Source organism: Phodopus roborovskii, unplaced genomic scaffold, assembly GCF_943737965.1.
Source record: "Phodopus roborovskii unplaced genomic scaffold, PHOROB, whole genome shotgun sequence".
Taxonomy (NCBI): domain Eukaryota; kingdom Metazoa; phylum Chordata; class Mammalia; order Rodentia; family Cricetidae; genus Phodopus; species Phodopus roborovskii.
Genome location: NW_026126470.1, coordinates 30,998,223 through 31,019,220, shown reverse-complemented (window position 1 = coordinate 31,019,220; position 20,998 = coordinate 30,998,223).

Sequence of the window (20,998 nt, the reverse complement as noted above, 5' to 3'; positions counted from 1 at the left end):
GCAGCCAGCTTCATTATTCAGAATCTCTTCTCCAGCCCTTCTCTCTCTCTCTCTCTCTCTCTCTCTCTCTCTTTCTCTTTCTCTCTCACATACACACACACACACACACACACACACACACACACTGAGCCATACTACTTTTATTTAAGATGCAAATAGCAGCCTATGCAGCCCTTTCCCATTCCTCCCTGCTCAGCCTCTCTGGCTTCACCCTCAACTCCCAGCTCTATGTTTCCTCTCCATAGAACATCTCAGGACTTGTATCTTACTCAGACAGGTTTCCTCCCCCTCTTCCTCTCCCTGTTCTTCCTCCTCCTCCTTTTTTCCATCCTCTTCATTCTTTTCCTCCTCCTCCTTCTGACCTGAAACATCAGATTCTCTGGTGATTGTGGGACCTAAAGTATTGGAAATAAGAGTGAAGATCAAAAGAAATGCTACATTTCTCGCTAGAGTTTTCATTTCTAATTCCCCTAGTTATCATTGTAAAATTTCTATATAATAAAATACTCACATAGCATGTGCATTTGCAGAAGCACCATAGAAACACACCTATACAGCTCAGCATGGACCCACGCACCACAGCATGGCCCTGTACCTCACAATGAACTTTTGTCTCACAGCAGTGGACTCATCCCACAATAACACCTCAGCAACACCCCATGCCTCAGAGCAATGGGCTCAAGCCCCTCAGAAATGGATCCACCTCACCTAGAGATCTACTTCACAGCAGCAGACCCACCCAAACAATGGGCCAATCCTACAGCAATGGACTCACCCCATAGCAATGGACCCACATCACACTGCAGGTTTGTGTCTCTTCTGCCCTGTGTTGTCTTTGGTGGCTTCACTGTGTGCCCTCAGTCCCTGTGTGGCTATAGGACAGTAGACAGGGAGTTGCTCCTGAGCCTGGGAGTCAGAAAGGCTGGTGTCACACTGCAGACCCTGTGCCAATTCATGGTAGAACAAGAGGGAGGCATGAGTATTCACTCAAATTTCCTTAGGTTGCTCTTGTTCTGGGAGGAAGCCATTGAAGGGAACACCCTTCTGTGTGATGGTTTAATCGAACATTTTATTGCCTGACTAGATTATGCATGCTGTAAAGTGTAAGATCGTTTACTTTCCTCTTGGAGCCAGAGGGGCTGGAGCCCAGTCTTGCCACATTGCTCTAGCAAACCTCAAGGGTAGCAGAAAGCCCCAAACCAGCAGAAGTGAACCAAAGCTAGCTGGAGTTTATTGATGTGTCACCATCATCACCAACATAATTAAGGTTGTTACCATTTACTTTATTGCATCCCTGGAAAAAATAGGCTCCAGTTCCAACAGAGGGAGTGGGAAGTTGGCTCTTAATTTTAACCACCACCCTGTCTGTTCTCTTGCATTCCTATCTGCAAAGCTGTCTATAAATCCCTGCCACAGGTTTGTGTCCCGACAATCTGAAGATCCTTTCAACTGGGCCAGAGAGTGCTTTGATTTCCACACGTGAAAAAAAGATGCCCATCAGAGCGGGACCAACCTGACAGCTTTCTTCATCCCTTCTCTTTTTAACCCGTTGCCAGGCTCTTAATCTCTCTTGGCATTCAGTCTGTTGCTATGGGACTTGTACCAGCGGATACCATTCAACCAAAGTAACCCCAGCGCAGGGGCAGACTCAGCATAAATCGGGTCCCTCATGAGTCAAGCGTCTGGGATAACTGAACAAACACTGGATTGAAATCCTGGGACTGAGTGTTAGTGAGTGGTCGCCTGCTCCTGGTCTGCATGGTGCTTTTGGCTAACCGGATCGCAGCGTGATGTCCATGTTCAGAGCTCTGCAATGGGCAACATTGTATCAACACTCGGAAACCTGACAAACACTTGAATCACTTACTTGTTCCTGGCTTCACTTTACTTGATAACAGAAGTGTTCTGCTGAGAAATAGCTGCTTACACCTGGGCATTGGTGGGGCCCAAGCAGCTGAGATCATCCAATGAGTGACGGCAGCTGAAGTCTTCCCACATTCTTTCTGTCTCCGGAGGGCCTTCCTTCTTATTTGCTGTGATACTTTGAGAACTACTCATGAACCAGGAAGTCCTGTAGGGCCAAAACTTCTTAGCTTCTGCCACAAAGACTCTGGTGACAATGGATCCAGCAAGCATTGCAGTAGGCAGCCTAGGTGATTTATAGAGATATTTTAAAACAAAATCATGCTCTGTTTCGTGCCAGCCCCTAAGAAGTGGGGGACGGTGAAATATAAGGAAGTGATTGTAAGAGGATGTCTTCTCCCCGTGATGGTGGGACCTGCCCATGTGTTTCTGGTAATCGAACAAACACTAGGCTGAAAACTTAGAACTGAGTATGTTGGCGGTAAACTGGGAATGTATAAGTGACTACAGCCCCTGTTATAGAATTAAGAGTGAGAGGGTGGTTAATGAGTGACATCTCTAGAGATGCCATCTAGAAATGAGATTTACTTCTGGGACAGACAACCCTACCAACATCTTCCTTTGGAGTTACCCCAAGGCTGGCCCATCAGAAGGCAAGGGTCAAGTTATGGGGAGCAATTCAGGATGGAAGAAAACGTGGAAGAAAATGTCCTTGGATGAGCTAGTGTAAGTAAGCCTAGCATGCCCATCATAGCATGTATCATAGCATGGCTACCAGCAGGGGGCGTTTTCATGTCCCCTGAACTATTTGGCAATGCTTAGAATGTGGTCTTTGATCAGAATCATGGATACATGGGATGAAGTGAAGAACAGAGCAGGGGAGGAGGACAAAACCCTGTCTTGTTGGGTGGTAGTGATGCTGCCTATAAAGGAAGGCTGGCCAGCTCTGCAATAGGAATGAGAGCCAATGGATTCATGAATGTGCTGGGCAAAATATAAGGCGCAATAAATGTTCTCTCGAGTCAACAGGATCGTGCACCCATCCACGTTGTGTATCTCATATTAGGTGGCAGCCACGATCTGATACCCATGATAAAAATCATGGGCAAGAAAGAGCTATTACCTTATCCATATGTTGGCCTGTGGATAGAAACTCACTACAGAGGTGGTCGTTGCTGTGGCCAGCATCTTCTTGGAGTTCTACCAAACTTCTCTTTTCATGGAGAACCCACGAGATCTGAGAATGAGACTGAGCTTCTTACACAACTGCAAAGTAAGAAACGAAATACAGAGACCCCAACATTGGAAATGTCTTTTTATGCCTCTGAAACCCCCAGGACAGGTATACTTTACTAAGCTGTTGGAGGGATTTGAGATCTGTTGGTCACCTCAGTTCCCCTGGGGTATGCCAGGATGAGCAATGGTTGGTGGTGACTTCTCTGCTTTGGCCTTGCCTCAGCCCACATGTCTCTGGATGAATTTTGACAGAATAGAAGGCACTTTTTCTTAGAGGTGAAGCCAGGGTTGCTGGATGGCTGGCAGAGTGGGCTGGTAGCCCACAGGCCAGGAAGTCTGTGACTCAAAGGCACCAAGATAAGGTAAGAAAACCTCCTGCTAGAGAAGCAGTTCTCAACCTGTGCGTTGCAACACCTCTGGCAAACTTCTAGCTCCCAGAATATTTACATTATGGTTCATAAAAGTAGCAAAATCACAGTTACGATGTAGCAACAAATAAAATTTTGGTTGGGGGTTGCTACAACATGAGAGGTTGCATTAAAGGGCCACAGCATTAGGAAGGTTGAGAACCTCTGCTCTGGAGGGAAACCTGTGAGAGACCTAAGGGAGAAGAAACAGAGACTCTGGGTGGTAAAATCAGCAACGTTGTGCAAAACTAGACCCAGAAGCAAATCTGTGACCCCCCAGGAAGCAGATCTTTAGGGAAACAGAGACTAGTTAGAAACACCTAGTGCAGAAGCCAAGAACTCATCATGGAGGCTCTGAGCCCACCAGCCCTGCATGTTCCCCTGAGGATCACTGCTCAGAAGGACAGGATCTTGGCTCCACCTGGATGATCGAGAACATATCATTGAGTGTAGGGGTGATAGCCCTACCCCTCTCTCCCAGTTTTCTGTCCTCTGTTCCCTTACTCACTAATTGCTTAAGAACACGGGCAGGAGAAATTTAATGGCTGCTAAGAGAGCAAGAGGGCGTCTCTCCCAGGGATGAGCCCCCTGGTTGGTTATCCAATACAAAGTGGCCAGTTCTGAACGCACGAAGATGTATACAACATCAAATAGACTCAACGAGTAGTATTTGTATATTTATTGGTATATACATATGTATAATTCTTCTTACATATATAAAGATATGCACATTCGCACATATTTATATGTAACAAGAGTCATCAAAGAAAACGAGGCCATGAATTAGAGAGGGAGTTGAGGTGGGGTAGAAGGGAAAGGTTGGAAGGAGGAAAGGGAAGGGAGAAGTGGTTATATTTTAATTGAAATTTTAAAAAAATATAAGCAAAAGAAACATAGGTAGGTATGGCATGTGAGTCTTCAGGGGCCAAGGTTGTCTTATGGTCTCCAGAGCCCGTGTCTTCCTCCATCACTCAACCCTCAACATTTTTAACTCCGTTGCTGCAGGAAGCATGAAAATATCAATATGGAGGCCATCGTCATGTTCCACAGAATGTCTACATCAAAGGCAGGTCCCCCCCCCTTCTGTAAAGAGCCAGATATTAGACATTTCAGCCTTCGAAAGCCACATACGTTCTTTCTTCCCGTTTGGTTTTTACAATTCTCTAGCATTTTTTATAAGAAAACAAAAAACAAAACACGTTTAGGCCACAGGCCATAAAGAAACAGATCATGAGGCAGGTTCGGCTCATAGGTCACAGTCCTTCCTGTCCATCTTACCACAACGACCTAGACAGCCCAGATCCCTCAGGATGGCAACCATGAGGAAAGGAGGAAGGTCTGCAAAAGCCTGGAGGGGTATTGACAGCCCAGGAGTCCCACAGAGACAGAATGTTCAGCCGATCTTCCTAACTTAGATGCTGGAAAGGGGCACACATTGCCCAGGTCAGAGGCAGAGTGCTGTGTCCACGCTAACGCCTCAGGCGAAGGCGCCACCGTGTTTAAGATGACTTCTCTGTGTTTATGGAAGTCTAGTGTCATCTCTTCGGCTCTCTGGCCTCTGTGGGGACCACGCTGGTGGGTTAAACGTCATCAGTTCGGTGACGCTTACCCCCACTTTCTCTTAATTTCTGCAGGCCACTGCTCTACCGTCTTTTCTGTTGCTCTGATAAAATACCCAGACCGAAAGAGAAGCCCTGTTTAGCTCAGGACATCCAAGGCAGTGGAGCGGGGAAGATAGAAGCAGGACACCCTCAAGGTGTTGTATATAACGAGTACGGTTTTTTCTGTCTGCCGCCGCTGGTCTTGTCCCGCCGCCACGCCAGCCCCAAATAATACACAGAGACTCTGTATTTGATACAATGCTGTTGGCCCGGTTACTTGTTTTTTATCAGCTAGCTCTGCGTTTAATTATTAACCCATTTCTGCTGATCTATGTATTTCTCTTACCGGGGAGCCGGTGGCATACTGCTTTCTTCCGATTCTCCATCTTGACTCCTTCTTCCTACTTCCTATTTCCTCCTTGTCTCCTAGTCCCTCCTATCTTCCTTTCCTATTGGCCAACAGTGCTTTATTATTAACCAGTATGAGAAGCATCTCCCATCATCTCCTCTTTTCTGTTTAAATAAAAAGAAGGGGTTTAACCTTAACACAGTAAAATATATCACATAACAGTTATCAAATAAGAATCACAGTTAACAATATTTAGTCCATTAACATTTAGCAAGATTAAAGGAAACTATTCTATCATCTATCCTATATTTGTGAATCTAAAGTCCTATATGTATCTTATCTTTAAACCTAACTAAGGAAAACTATAACCATAACTATTTGTCTTCAACTCCATCAAAGACCACAGAAGGATAGTATATAAACTCTAGAAATGACAGAAACAACTCACTGCCTGGTCACCCGAAGTTCTTTTGTAATCTTTCATCTTTAGCCCATAGGCCATAGTGTGTCTGACAGACTCTCCAGTAAAGCAGAAAACTTTATACTGTCTTCTTGTATTGGCAGTTTGTCAGTCACTTTTCTCTGTGTCCTGCATACTGTCTCGAAGACTCTTCCATGAAGCAGGAACTCTGTAGCAATGTCCATCTTGAATTAGCAGTCACTTTTTTGTGGGTCCTGCATGTCCAGTATATACAGCATAAAGTCAAACAGTCCAGACAAGAGCAGTATCTTGTCCAAATGGCTAGTCTTGCCATATTGGAAGTAAACTCCATAACGTGTTTTTTAAATGTCTATCTTCCTTTTTGACGCAGGTGGTGTTGCCAGGAGCATTGGTGCCTCTTTGTCAAGAAAAACCCTAAACCATTTTAAATGCCATATTCTGTAGGTCTTTGAAAGGTTTGAAGAATTTCTATCTATCTCAAATACATCTCTGTGTATCTTGAAAACCTAACTAACTTAACTCTAAGCTTTGACTATCATAGGTAATTATCTATAATCTGTACTACATTATATTTCTATATAAACACAATACCTAAACAAGAGGAGAAATACACATCTCACAAAATTGACATTAAATTGTATCAATAAATGAAAATCCATTCCAAAACAAAGTAATTATATCAATACCATAATTCCCTTTTTACCTTGAAAAAGAATTGACTATGATCATTAACCATTTATAACCAAGTCCATTTAAATGAAAACAAACATTTATAAACAATATTTGGGAATTTGGGCGTCGTTCTTTCCAAACTACTTCCTGCTGACAGGGGGCGCTGTCATGGGGATCCTAAGAAGTTGCAGAAATCTTGGCTGTAGTCTTCGAGGCTGCTTTGTCCAAGCTGTTTTGAAAGTTGGATCACCAGCGACATCTCCCATCAGTTGTACTTCCCCAGAAACCTAGTCCTGTTAGCTAGTTCCCACCTCCTACTGTTTCGAAAACCTACCAGACCAGAGCCAACAGCTGAGGCCTAAGGTTTGATCCAGTGAGGGGTATTTCATGTTTAATCACGAGACTCGTTCAATCAGCTGAAGATCTCCAAAGGGCACTGTGACTTGACAGCCTACACAGTGTTTCTTCCTTAGGATGAACGCTGTACGCACTTTCATGGAGAGAGCCCCCAAATGCCAGATGTCACTAGGTCCTCTCAATTCTCCTCTCCCAACTCCCATCCCTCCTCCTTTTTGGTAGAAGGCTTCTCGGGCTTCCATGCCAACAATTCTTAGACATTCTGCCATGGGTGTAGGCTTTTAACTTATGATCTTGTTATGCGAGCTCAGGCACGTGGTCTTCCTAACCGTGGGCTAGAGAAAAATCCCAGGATTCTCCGTGAAGTCAGGTTCTCACATCCGTCTCTCATACGGATCATCTTGACTCCCAGGATACTCAGTTCTCTACCTGAGGGCACCCAGTCACAGGAGGACTGTGGATGGACACACCTTCCTGGCATGTTCCTGAGGATTCAGGTAATCATTAATTTTATATCTAATATAAAATAAACAAACTATAGAGTGGAATGTAAGATTCTCATGAATTATTCAGATCAGTACAAAACTTCAAAGATACCTCATGTTCATTACAGAGTTGCTTCAGGCTATTTGCTCCCGACCCCTGGCCTTCTGGCTTCCTCTGCAGCCAGAGAGAACTCGGAGAACATTCTGAGAGTTCTGCCTTGCAGAGAATCATGGACTTTGAGATCTGCTGCCGGCTCCCAGTAGTCCAGGACTCGCTGAGTCTTTTGGCCGAAGTGGGTGGATTTCAAGTGGGCAGGTGCCTGGAGCTGAGTGGGAAACTTCAAGTACATCGCAGAAGTTCACAGACCCTATGGCTCACAGTGTCACCTGGGGGTTCTAGCAGTTTCTGCTGGGTGGCAGTCCAGGCCAGGTATACACTGTGGATCAGCCTTGTCCCAAGGCTCATCTGGACCTGGGCCTGCTTCTCTGTCTCTCGGGAATCCACCCACCATGCTTGCAAGGGCAGGGGCGTGAGCCCTGCCCTCAGTGTTGATAATTGCCAGTGTCCCTCTGTTGTGAATCCTCAGGTCCTATGCTAAATGTGCCACCTATATCATCCCAATATCCCTTTATTTCAAGCAGAAGAGACAGCTAAACAGGAGTCTGTAGCTGGGACACCTGCCAAGTGCAGTTTAGATCCCAGGACTGTGGAAACTGGGTGATTTAAGCAAGAGTGTTAGGGAGAGCCAGACTCAAGACGTAGTGACCTGGTCCATTTTAAGCAGACACCCACCGTAATGCCAGGCTGTCTGCCAGTAAAAAGGAGAAATAGGCCGAGGCTCAGATTTTGACTGACATGGTCAAGAAAGTAAGCAGAGGCCGATGTCTGGCCCATCTCCCTCCTAGTTGTGTAGTCTTGGTTCATATCTTCACCACCCGTACCAAGTCTCCATGCCTGACTATAGAGTTCATCCTTCACAGCCAGCAATGAAAAGGCGTGAGCATTAATTAAATGAGTATGGGTGGACACAGTTCCTTTAATGTCCCTCTTATCAGGGTGGCTAGAACATCGGAAGTGATCATTAAATGAGAGATTGTATTTTGCAATTGAGGCCATGACAGCTCTAGCCAGGACCAAGGATTTGATGCCGGCAGAGGAACGAAGGAGGCTACATGGATGAAGGCCTTTAGCCCCCGGGCTGCGCAGGAGCCTGGCAACAATGCTGTACCCAGGGATGTTTGAAGGAAGAACTGGAAGAGGAAAGTTCCAAGATAAGAGCTCTAGGAGCGCAGTGATGGGGTGTGGGGTGAGGGGGTGTTTCTAAGGAGCTGCGGTGGCATCTGGCATATCCCATGCCTTTCTGTCCCCGAGAGGTGGCTTCTCCGGGTCTCCCCCAGGCAGAGTTCCATCTGTCATAGGCTGGAGTGTGTCAGAAGATCACTAATCACTAACCCAGAGAAGCAGGAACATCTATGTCCTTTGTTTCACCTTCCCTGGGTGGGATGTGCATCGGAATCTAGAGGGATTGGAAGAAGCAGATGACAGAAGCCAGTTTGGGGTTTGATCCTGGCCTCCTGCAAGACTCATGTGGGAACTGAACCACCTTGGAGAATTTAAAAAGCTCTCTCTCCCCCTCTCTCTCTCTCTTCCTCTGTGTGTGTGTGTGTGTGTGTCTGTGTGTATCTGTGTGTGTGTATCTCTCTCTGTGTGTGAATCTCTGTGTGTGTGTGTATCTCTCTCTCCCTCTCTCTCTCTCCCTTTCTCTCTGTGTGTGTGTCTGTGTGTATCTGTGTGTGTGTATCTCTCTCTCTCTGTGTGTGTATCTGTGTGTGTGTGTATCTCTCTCTCTCTCTCTGTGTATGTGTGTGTGTGTGTGTGTGTATCTGTGTGTGTGTGTATCTCTCTCTGTGTGTGTGTGTATCTGTGTGTGTGTGTGTGTGTGTGTGTGTGTGTATGAGTGTTTGCCTGCGTTTTTGTCTGCGTACTATGTGTATGCAGGCCTACAGAGGCCAGAAGAAAGTGTTGGATCCCCTGAAACTTTATTTATAGATGGTTGTGACCCAACATTTGGGTGCTGGGAACCAAACTTGGGTCAGCAGGTGCTCTTAACCACTGAACCATCACTCCAGACCAATGAATTGCCAGTATAACCACCGTGTTAAGGAGTGAGGCTTAACGGAGGTGAGTATGTCGTGGGGACTCTGTTCCCATGAAAGGATTTAGACTTTTATCATGGGAGTGGTTGAGAGAGATAGACAGACAGACAGACTGACAGAATCCAGCATAGCTTAGAGACCTTGCCCAGATGGGACCCCTTGACTTTGGATTTCACAGCCTTCCGAACTTTCCTAACCTCTGCCTAGAAGGTGGTACAGGACATCGAGAGTCCAAGGGGAGCCAGAACAAAGGACTGTTTAGGTGAAACTTAATGATGTTGGAAGGTAGAGCCTAGCCCCTGTCACCCTTTGCCAATTCTCCCTACAGGATGGCTTAAGGCAGTGATTCTCAACCTGTGGGTCGTGACCCCCTGGGAGGGTCACATTTCAGATATCTACATTACATTTCATAACAGTCTCAACAAAAATAATTTTACAGTCGGGGTCACCACCGCATGAGGAACTGTATTAAAGTCTTACAGCATTAGGGAGGTTGAGAACCACCGACTTAAGGGATCTGACTTCGAGATTACTGTCTCAGTCTCTTGTCAGATGGACAGTGACAGTTTGGCTTTGGTGATGCCAACCCCACCATGGATAAAAGGCTGTGGTGATGGTTTATAGGGGGCTGGTAGGAGGCAGCACCTGCCTGTGGTCTAAGGCCCACCATTAAGGCTGGCTAACCTGTCTCGCCTTTCAGTCCTGTGAAAGTGGGGTGTCCTCTAATGGTTTGTCCACAAAGCCCCTTCCGTTCTGCGCCCAAAGACCATGATGCCTGCCTCCCCTGCCCCAAAGACACTCTTCTCTAATAAATGGAACAGATGCTAGCTGTGCTAATTTCTGAGTGGTGGGATTCAGGCTCTTGCAAGACAATCACAGCCTATTGTGAGAACCAGGGTCTACAATGGCTTCTTGTTACTGCAGGCTTGCATGGCCAGAACCCTACAGCTGTAGGTATTGCCTTATTATTTTATTATCTCTTTATGTGGTGTGTGTGTGTGTGTGTGTGTGTGTGTGTGATATATGTAAATGTGTGTGTGGTGCGTGTGTATATTGTGTGTACATGTGTGGTGGGTTTGTATGTGTGTGTGTTATGTGTTTAGTGAGTGTGGTGTGTCTTTAGTGTGTGTGTGGTGTGTGTAAATGTGTGTGTGTGTGGTGTGTTTTTAGTGTGTGTGTAGTGTAGTGTCTGTTTCTTCATTATTAAAGTATGTGCGTGTGCTTCATGGCTACAGAAGAAGCTGCTGGGAAATGGGGGGGTGTTAAGGAATACTGGGAGACTGCACAATTGATACTTTTAGTGTTGCATGTTCCCGTTTTATTGCCTTTTCACTGAAAAAAAAATTTGATGATGCTTTCTCCTCCCCCAATTCTTCTCACCTAACTTTATGTTCTTTCTTGTTCTCTTTAAACACAAGGACCAAGAACCCTCCCCCGTCCATCCTCCCCCCAATCCCACAAAAATGGAAATCAAAATAAATAAGCAAAAGGCCAGTAAGACAAAAAAGAAAAAAAAAAAAAAAAGAGACCAAACAAAGAGAGACATGAGTCTACAAAAATACCCGAGTCCTGGCCTGCTCCAAGTGTGGTTAATATACCCGGTGAAACTCCATTAGAGAAAACCGATTTTCCCTTTTCTAGCAGGCATCGGTTGCAGATGGCTTCTTGGTTAGGGGTGGGAACCCATGTCTGCTTCCCACTCAGTACCAGGACCCCATCTGGCTTGAGCATGCTGCCATAGTCTGTGTGAGTTTGTAGGTGTTGCCGTGTCTGGAAGAGTCGTCATCCATCAGCTCTGGATCCCACGTCCTTCCTCCCCTCTCTGCTCAGATCCCTGAGCTCTGCCAGGTGGGGGGGGGGGTTGATGATGACTTCTCTTTATCACTGAGTTCCCCAAAGTCTCTGGTTGTCAGCACACAATCCATTTGTGGGTTTCTGTGTTAGTTCCCATCTACTGCCAGGAGAAGCTTCTCTGATGATGTCTGAAGGAGTCATTGATCTATGGGTTTAGCAGTAAATTATGACAGGTTACTTTTTTAACTATGATCCTTTAACAGAATAATAGCATTCAGTTTTACCCTAGGCCCATAACCCATGTAGTTTCAGGTTCTTGTCTACTTTAGCCACGTCTGATATGGGCTCCACCACCTCATGGCGCCTCAGAAAATGGTTGGTTGCTCCTACAACATTTGTGGCACTATTACACCTGTATATCTTGAAGGTGGATCCTGTTTATTTATTTATTTATTTCATATCTAGAATAATCATGCTTTTAAAGACATCCATCTGTAGTCAGAGTTTGTTCTTCCCACATCATTCTGCGGATAAAAATAGAAGGTATATCGAAATTTACGAATCTTAATCTCTGGGTTTTTATCTGCAATTGTAGTTGATCCCTACAGAAAATCAGCCTTCCGCATTTTCCATGGGACGTCTCCTGGGTGCTTGAGGCAAACCTGAACTGGTACCACAGGCAAGGGGTGTTTCTGTCTTCACGGCCCAGAGGTTCACGCGAGATTAGTGCCTCAGGTTATTCTCTGCCAGCTTGACACAAGCTAGAGTTTTCTGGGAAGAGGAACCTCAACTGAGAAAATGCTTCCTTTAAGCAAGCCTCTGGGGGCTTTTTATTGATTAATGGTTGATACATAGTGGCACAACTCACTGTGGTGATGACGCTCCTGGGCAGGCGGGCTTGGGAAGTGTAAGAAAGCAAACTGAGCGATCCAGCACTCCTCATGGACTCTGAATCAGGACCTGCTCCAGGTTCCTGCCCTGACTGCTCTTCGTGATAGACTTCATGGAAGTGTAATCCAAAAGAGCTCTTTCCTGCCTTTGACCTGGGCGCTGATCACAGAAATAGAAACCTAGAAACTTACACACAAGTCTCAGGTCTTTCTGTGATACAACGCCCTCTCCCACCCACCTTCTGCTGCCTCGCCTCTGCTCCACTCCATCAGTCAATACCTGGGACCTGTTGCCTGGTAACCAAAGAGGAGAAAACATGGAGAAGAGAAACTGCGCTCCCTGCCTCAGCCTGAGCCTGCCTGTCTTGGGTGAACTCTCTCTCGTCTTCCCCTTGCTTACCGAAATATTTTTCTTTGAGACTGTGTCTTTTATAGCCCAGGTTTGAACTTGCTATGTAGGAAGGATAACACTGAACTTCTGAGTTTCCAGCTCTTGAATCCTGACTGGTGGGATTACAGGTTTGTGCTACCAAGCTCAGCTTATGAGGTGACAGGGATGAAACCCAGGGCTTTGGGCGTTGTAGAGGGACAAGCGGTCTACCAAAAGAGCCCTCAAGAGATTTTTGTATATTCCCTGAGCACGTTGTATCAGATATAGGTTCAGTTGTGGGACACAGAACTCTCTAGAAGTGTGAACTTCCATCTGAACTCACCTTTTCTGGGATAACAATTTTCCAAACTTCTCCACTCTTTCCTTCCTAAAGAAAACCAGTTTTTTTTTAAAAAAAAAAATATAAAAAGTTTCTCATGTTTCTTGGAAATTTCATTATGTGTTTCGATAAATGAAGTGTGTAAAGAAGTTGAACAGCATGGATCAAATTCCCCTTAAAATACACGATTTTTCTTCCAAATGCAAACACCACGGGTTTGGTTTTCCTGAACCAAAAGCACTTGGAAAAAAAAAATAGTTTGAGACATTCAACAATTCCAAACTGTGGCAGGGTTCACCCATCCTTAATTTCAAGGGAAATTAGATCCAGCTGTTTCTCATTCATGGCCATTCAGCTCACCACACGCTGTTTGGTCAGGGGCAACGGGACATCCGGGAAGCTGCTGCAAGGCTGTTTGTAAGCCACTGTTTGAGCTGGGAAGTGGGCTTGGCCAGTGCCTCTCTTGGACCAGCCGCTCTGCCTTCCACAGGGAACCCGCAAAGGCCTGAAGAATTAAAACCTCGCTGAGGCAGTCCCTTAGCTACGTGAGGGCTCTGATGGGTCAACCTGCCCAGTCTCCTGCATCAGCACAGGCTTTTCACTCCGGTTCGGCCCCAGAGTCATGGTTAATTGCTTCTATCCCTCGGCTTTCTCCCCCTCAGGAAGTTCCCTCTGTGCACTGCTAGCCTACTGTAATGGACATTGTTGATGTGTCACATGGCTCCCCTGAGACCATCTTCCCAGCTGTCTATCCCCATCCCCCAATTCCTCATTGACTGGAATCAGGAGTCCTTAGGAAGGGTGATGGCTTGCTTTTTCTCTCAAGTGGATGGAAATGCTTGGCTGGCTTGCCAGAGGTGAGTTGTAATACTGACTCCAATCTCTTCTGTAGCTGCCACGCTTTAGTCTGAACAAACGCCTCCAATTCCATGGGAATAGCCTCCCATCTCCCTGAAAAAGATTAGAACAGTTCTTCAAATCCCCAGAAGTTCAAAGCACACTGGTTGAGGAGGGGCCGGAACTGAGGGTAATACCGAGGACAGGACAGTCCATATTCTTGGTACACATAAAACCTCTTCTTGGTAGATCTTGATGGAGCTTGATGACTTAACAAAGGACAACGTATTCTCAGAGGAGTTAACAAAGCACCCGATCCTCTCCTGATGGGGGCCAGTTAAGGCCCTCCACAAAATGTGGCAGGATATCCCCGTGTGAGGGTAATGGTTAGTGCCGATTGTCAACCTGATAGGAATCGGCTGAATGCAACCATCCAGGCACACCTGTGAGGAACTGTTTAACCTCCGTGCTGGCCGGTGAGAGATTATGTCGGCTGCATGGTTCCCTGGCTTGGACCCTGGACTGCATCAAAATGAGAACTAGGCACAAATATCCATTGCTATCTGTTTCCAGGTTGTGGCTACCACATGACCGATGCTCCGTCCCCCTCCCCTGCTGTCTTGACTTCCCTGACATGATAATGGCTTGTACCCTGGAACTGTGAATCAGGGTAAGCCCTCTCTTCCTTAAGCTTTTTTGGTCAGAGTATTTATCACAGCAATGGGAAAAGAAACCGACATTGAGGGTGAATGGGTATTGAGTTACAGCAATCTGCCTCACTGGGGTAGTGTCTATCATGGTAGGGTGGGGTACAGGACTCACCATAGTGTGTGTGTGGCGGGTACAGGGCTCCCCGTGGCCGTAGGGAGCCCAGCTCAGAGAGGTTCGCTGTGGGATTCGTAGACTCGAAGCTTCCTCTTCTGACACACATGATTTGAATATGAAGAGTTCCCCCAGATGCTGCACCTGACACAGGCTTGGTCCCCAGCTGGTGACATTAAAAGGTGTTAACTTTATCAATGGAATAAGCAGTTGAGGAGTTAATATTTGAACAGGCTGGGGAGGGAGGTCAGAGCAGAGTGTTTCCACCCAGGCTTCCTCTGCTCCCTGATCCCAGCATGCAAAACATAGGGACTCCACCACACACACTTTCTCCCCCCATGGTCTTCTTACAGCCACAGACCTGGCAGAGCCTAATGGAAACTTCTGAAACTGTGGTCCCCGACAAATGTTTCCTCCCTTGATTTCTCAGGCGATTTGTCACAATTGCAACGCTGCAGTTTTGGGGGGAAAGTCCTTGCAACTTTCCAAGGCTAAGTTTCAATCTTTGTTTCTATGGAATAACCTGCTCTCGGATGGAGAAAAGCTGAGTTTCCCTGCGGCCGAGAGGATGTGCTGTGGTTTTTGTGGGAGTCAGAACAGCCTTCGTCGTTGTCACCAGCAAACTCCTGGGTCTGTGTCTCCTGGTCCATGAGTTTAGGCACATGATACATCCTTACATTGTTGGGAGGCACGTGCTAATAACACATGAAAAAAAGATTCATCAAACACTCTCCAGCTGGACCTTGTGGTGGATCGGGTTATCTTTTGTGTTGAGACAAGGTCTCACTGTGAACGTCAGGCTGGCCTCAAACTGAAGATCTGAGGATCAGGGTCCTGGAAGTGAGGGACTCCACCCGGCAGGTTCAGTGATGCTTGCAGAGAGCCTTGCAAATGTAGAAACTGAAAACTGACCCAGGCTTGATCAAACAGGGACTCCACTTTAACCAGCCCACCTGTTACCAGCAGGACACTAATTTTTAAAATCCAAGGTGTAGTGATGAAACAGACAATGCACATACATCTGCTTAATTGTCCAGGTTGATGTCCTGAGGGAAGCAGGGACTTAGGAGCCATCCTTTTATTGTGAGGTCCCCATGAGGGGAGGGCCTGTAGGGGGTACCACTGAGTTTGTACATCCTGGGAAGATGAGCCCGAGTAGAAAGTGAAGCCGCACATATTGAAGAGGGAGCGGTACAGACGGGAGTGACGTCTGGAGATCGTGGGACTGGGGCATGGAGGGGGTCTGTAGGAGTGAGTGTCAGCGGAGCATACAAAGGGGCTGCCCGAGAGAGAAAGCAACAGTTGCAGATCATCTGCTGGGCTGCAGGAAAACCAGCCACACAGAGAAAGCAACAAAAATGACACATGTTATCAGAACCAAGAGCTCCACCAGAGGGTTGGGGGAGCCTGAGGTGGGTGTTTACCTAGGGGTGGGACTGGGTTAGACTTCCACAAACCCTCACCCCCTCACTCCAGGCTTCCTGCCTCCCCCACCCCCACCCCGGCTGGTGCTGCCTTAGCAATTTGTGATGGTTAATAAGTGGTGGCAACCATTCTCTGAAAGAGGAGAGGGGGCAATCCCAGAGCCAGGAGCTGTCCCTCTTAAAGGGCTCAGTCTCTGTTCTCCAGATTGATCCATGTTCCCCCGACCCTCCATCAACTTCAATAAAAACTGCAATTTCCTTTGCCCCAAGACCCTGTACCTGTGCTCCCTAGCCCGCCATCTCTCCTGCTTCCAACCCCAGTAGCTCCCTTGCTGTCGGGATGTTTGGGGTGGTTTAGGTGTATTTGAGTCTGGCTCAGGATGAAGATGTTGAAATGCATCTATCCTGCTGTTGTGATCTGAGATCTTACATTTTAGGTATCCCTCTGGGTGAGCCCATTTGGCTGATCCTCTCATCTACCGGTAAACATTTGGGCCATTTACAGATTCAGGAGTGCTTCTGAATACAGCTTCTACAGACAACGGTGCAGGCGTCCAAGGGGATGGCTGGTTTCGTGCCAGCGTGGAAGGCTGAAAGAATGGCTCAGCTGGTTTTCTGGTAGATGTAAGGGTTCATTTTTTAAAGACTACTGAGAATGGTAGTTCTGCTTCATATAAGCAACAACAGAATGTGATGGTTTCATTTTCTCTAAAGACTCTCCCATGTTTGGTTTGGCAGCTGTTTTTAAAATATCCGCCTTACTATTTTTAGTCATGTGCACACGTGTGTACTTGTGTGTGGGTTTGTGCATGTAAGTGTATCTTCCTTGGATGCCAGAAGAGGGTGTCCGATACCCAAGGGATGGAGGGACAGGTGGCTACACAGTTTTCAGATTTTATTTCCTAAATCTGTGCCTCTGGTGATGCTTGAAAGTATAATTAAACTTTCATAAAAATGTAAAGTTTTGCCATGTAATTGAGCTTTTATCCCATGTGCCCTTATAAAATCGAGTTAGTGGGTCAAATGATTTCCTCTAAGGATTTAATACTAAGACTTTAATTTCTCAAACTTATACCCAGTTTAAGCTTACAAGGCTTGAGGTCATCTTTTGTGTAGTTATTTATGTGTTTCTGTGCGTAGCACACACACTTATACATTCCATAAGGGACTTGTAGGATTATATGCTCTGAGGAAGTTAGGAGCAAGTCATTGTTTCCATGTATTTATTGTTTCTTCCTGAGGATTGGTGTTTCCATCTGGAGTTACTTCCTGTCAGCCTGAAGATATCCTTTCAACACATACACACACACACACACACACACACACACACACACACACTTCTCTCTGTGAGGTTCTGGTAAAAATTTCTCTTATTGGTCTGTTATTTGAAAAATGTATTTTGTCATTATTCTTGAAAAAATTATTTTTGGTGGAACTAGAGTCCTGGGCTAACAATTTTTCATTTCTGCACCTCTTAATGCTGTTGTCTCTGTCCTCTCAGTCTGGGGGCTTCCGGTGAAGCCTATGGGTGTTGGAATCTTGGCTTTCCTCTATGTACTGGGGTCAGCTTTCTTGTTCCTGTCACAGTGTTTTGTTACCATTGTTGATGGAATTTGGACAGGCGTTACTGAGTACACACCCATGCCATGGTGCCCTGTATGGGGACCTCTCGGCTTCTGGAGCCTGTCAATCAGAATTTAGACTTTCACTTAAGTCTCACAGGACCTTGGAATCTGGAAAAGGTTTTCAATTATTTTCTTTATTTGGTTTGCATAATTTTATTGATTTATCAGTGTCTCTTGCCACTTTTTTTTTAAATTCTTTTAGACAGATGTTGTTAGGTGAGTTATTTCTAGTTCTAAATTTTCACTCCGTCCTTTTGGTGAAACTGCGTTTTGACTCATCGCTATTGTGTGTTTCTTTACTTCTCTAACGTAAGGGTGTTGCTTTGGTTTATTTTGCATTTGTCATGCTGAGCCCAGTGACAGCACATGCCTCTGTCCCTGGGCTGGACCCCAGCTTCATTCAGCATCACTCCAATTAAGACCGTTGTATAGTGCGTTTGGCAATTGTTCATCCTGTACTTTTTCCCTAGAGAGTGGGCTACTGTGTTTAGTTTTAGGTTGTTTCCCAGATGCTATCATAGGTCCAGAAGTTCTCAGTTCTGCCGTGCTCATGTAACATGGGATGTTCTCCCATGAGCAGGCCCGGCTAAGTGACGTTTTCTCTTTTCCCTCTTAGTGAGGTTTACCTGTAGTAACGTCTCCATTAATATCCGATGGAGATTTAAAAGTTACTTCTCTTTATTTTCTTCTTAAAAATGTATCATTGATATTTGTAAGTTGGCTTACCTAGCCCCAGGGTTCCTCGCTGTATTTTCACACACACTTCGTTTTGGTAGATCACCTCCTCCTATCCGGCCCTCTCCCAACCTCCCGTCCCTAACTCCACTCCTGCTCATGCCCTTCACCCCAGTATTCCCCCTCTCCCTCAGCATCCCCTCCCTCAGCATCCTCTCCCTCAGCATCCTCTCCCTCAGCATCCCCTCCCTCAGCATCCTCTACCTCAGCATCCCCTCCCTCAGCATCCCCTCCCTCAGCATCCTCTACCTCAGCATCCTCTCCCTCAGCATCCCCTCCCTCAGCATCCTCTCCCTCAGCATCCCCTCCCTCAGCATCCTCTCCCTCAGCATCCTCTCCCTCAGCGTCCTCTCTACCCCAGCGTCCTCAGCGTCCTCTGCCTCAGTGTCCTCTCCCTCAGCATCCTCTCCCTCAGCATCCCCTCCCTCAGCATCCTCTCTACCCCAGCATCCCCTCTACCGTCACGTCTTATGCTCCATCAGGCCATCGATTCACTTCCCTGAAGCCTCTGTTTTATGATTTCTTCTCTCCTGGGCTCTGATGTGGCCTCATTTCCCCCCACCTTGATACACACATTACACACATGGAGCCTCTGCACACAAGAGGAGCGATGCCGTGTTTGTCCTTCTGAGCCTGGATCCCCTCTGAGTGGGATACCCCACTTTTCGTAATTTCCCCAATTTTGTCCAATTTCTCGTGAGGTGATTATTTTCTCCTTCATTGTGGATGCGTAAAATCCCACTTGGAGCGCGTGCACGCACACCACACACGCACACACACACACACACACACACACACACACACACACACCGCCTTTTCTTCACCAGAGCTTCCAGGCTCCCGTTCTGATGAAACGTGGTGACAGCTGAACTTCAGAGCTGGCCTCGGCGATGTTGACAATGTGGTTGTGATGCTCTGAGTTTTGAGGATTGAATGCCACTTATCCTTCAGTGTCCCAGGAACCTCCCTGTTCTTAAGAGTCAGAAAAGCAGGGACATCCAAGTGTTGTTTTCCTCAGGACAGAGCTAAGGAACATTGGAACTTCCGTGTACCAGCTGCTTTCAGGAACATTCTACTCCCTCCAAGGCTGATTGCTTTTGTTCTTTTTCTCTAGTCCTTGGGTAATTGGTCTTAAGTACTTTTTCTTCTTGAGAAAGCAGGCTTCTTAGAAGAAAAGCTCTCGGTGTGGTTTAGTTTCTATTTCATTGAGTCTCTTCATCCTATTTTAGGTTGAATTTATATTAAAGCCACAAACGTCTTTAGACACCAAATAAAAAGACCCAAAACTCTTACTGACCAATCCCACTTTATCCAAAGTTTTAGAATGTATCTGTCATGGGTGTTACATTAATTTTATATAAAAAAATATCACGTTAAGATATTCTCTTGATTGCTGAGATTTGAGCACACCCCAACTTTTCTACCCACAGCAGAATCTCAGGTTATTCATGTCATTCTCTACACTATTGACTTTCAGATGGACAAGAGAAGGGCCATCTACTAAAGTGGGCGCACCATAGGTGCAAAGGTCGACTCTGGTGATGGTCCTGTTACTCAGATATGTGTGGACAATGTGTATGATTGCATTATATTATGTAATGTAGCCCCGTTGTTCCAGTTTGGTTTCTGTTGCTGTGATAAAAGCGATGACCAAAGAGAATTTAGGGGATGGAAAGGTTCGCTTCATCTCACCTTTCCAGGTAATGGTCCATCGGTGAAATGCTCAGGGTGGGAACCAGCCTCTAGGCAGCAGCCGAAGCAGAGGCGGTGGAAGAATGCTGCTGTCTGGACGGTTCCCTGGCCCCCCAGAAGCTACCTTTTCATATAGTCCAGGACCCCCTACTTAGGAATTCTACCGCCCACAGCGGTACCTCAATGTGCAGTCAGGGAAATCCCCCAGAAGACATGCTCATGGGCTACTCTGATCAAGGAAATCCCGGTTAAGATTTCTTCAGATAACCCTTGGCTACGCCAAGTTGAGAGGTGAAGCTAACTGGGGCACCGGTCAGGATAACAGGTGGCTGGTGAAAGGAGGGTGCTGAAAATCAGCAGGAAGATACCACCGGATCATCCTGACACAGGAACAATATGGACATTATCAAGAAAGCCATGGCCACCAGGTGGCCAGCACCCCAAGCAGGAGTTGGCTGGGGTTGGGTAGGAGCATCCTGAACAAAGAGAAGATGAGCAAAACCCAGAGGTTAAGAGGGGAGGAAACACACAGGGGTTGCAGGTGTTGTGGAGCACTAGAGGTGAACAGGAAGGACAGGGAGAGGTACCCAGACCTGGAGCAGGAGAGGGCAGTAGTAAGTGTTAGGGCTGACTGTGTGATACTTTGACTAAGAATGTGTGGTGTCTGTGATTAACACGAGTCCATAACAATCTGAAATTGTTCCTGCCCCAGGACAGGGAGGAGGAATTTATTCGGCTTATTTCCAGGTTGTAGTATTTTTTTTTTTTTAAGAGAATTCAAGGCATGAACTTGAAGTAGCTGGGTTACATTCAAGGACAGGGAGAACTGAGCATGCCCTTAGTAGCTACTTCTAGCCTTTTCTTGTCAGACGTAGTTTAAAGCCCCCGCTTAGGGAATGG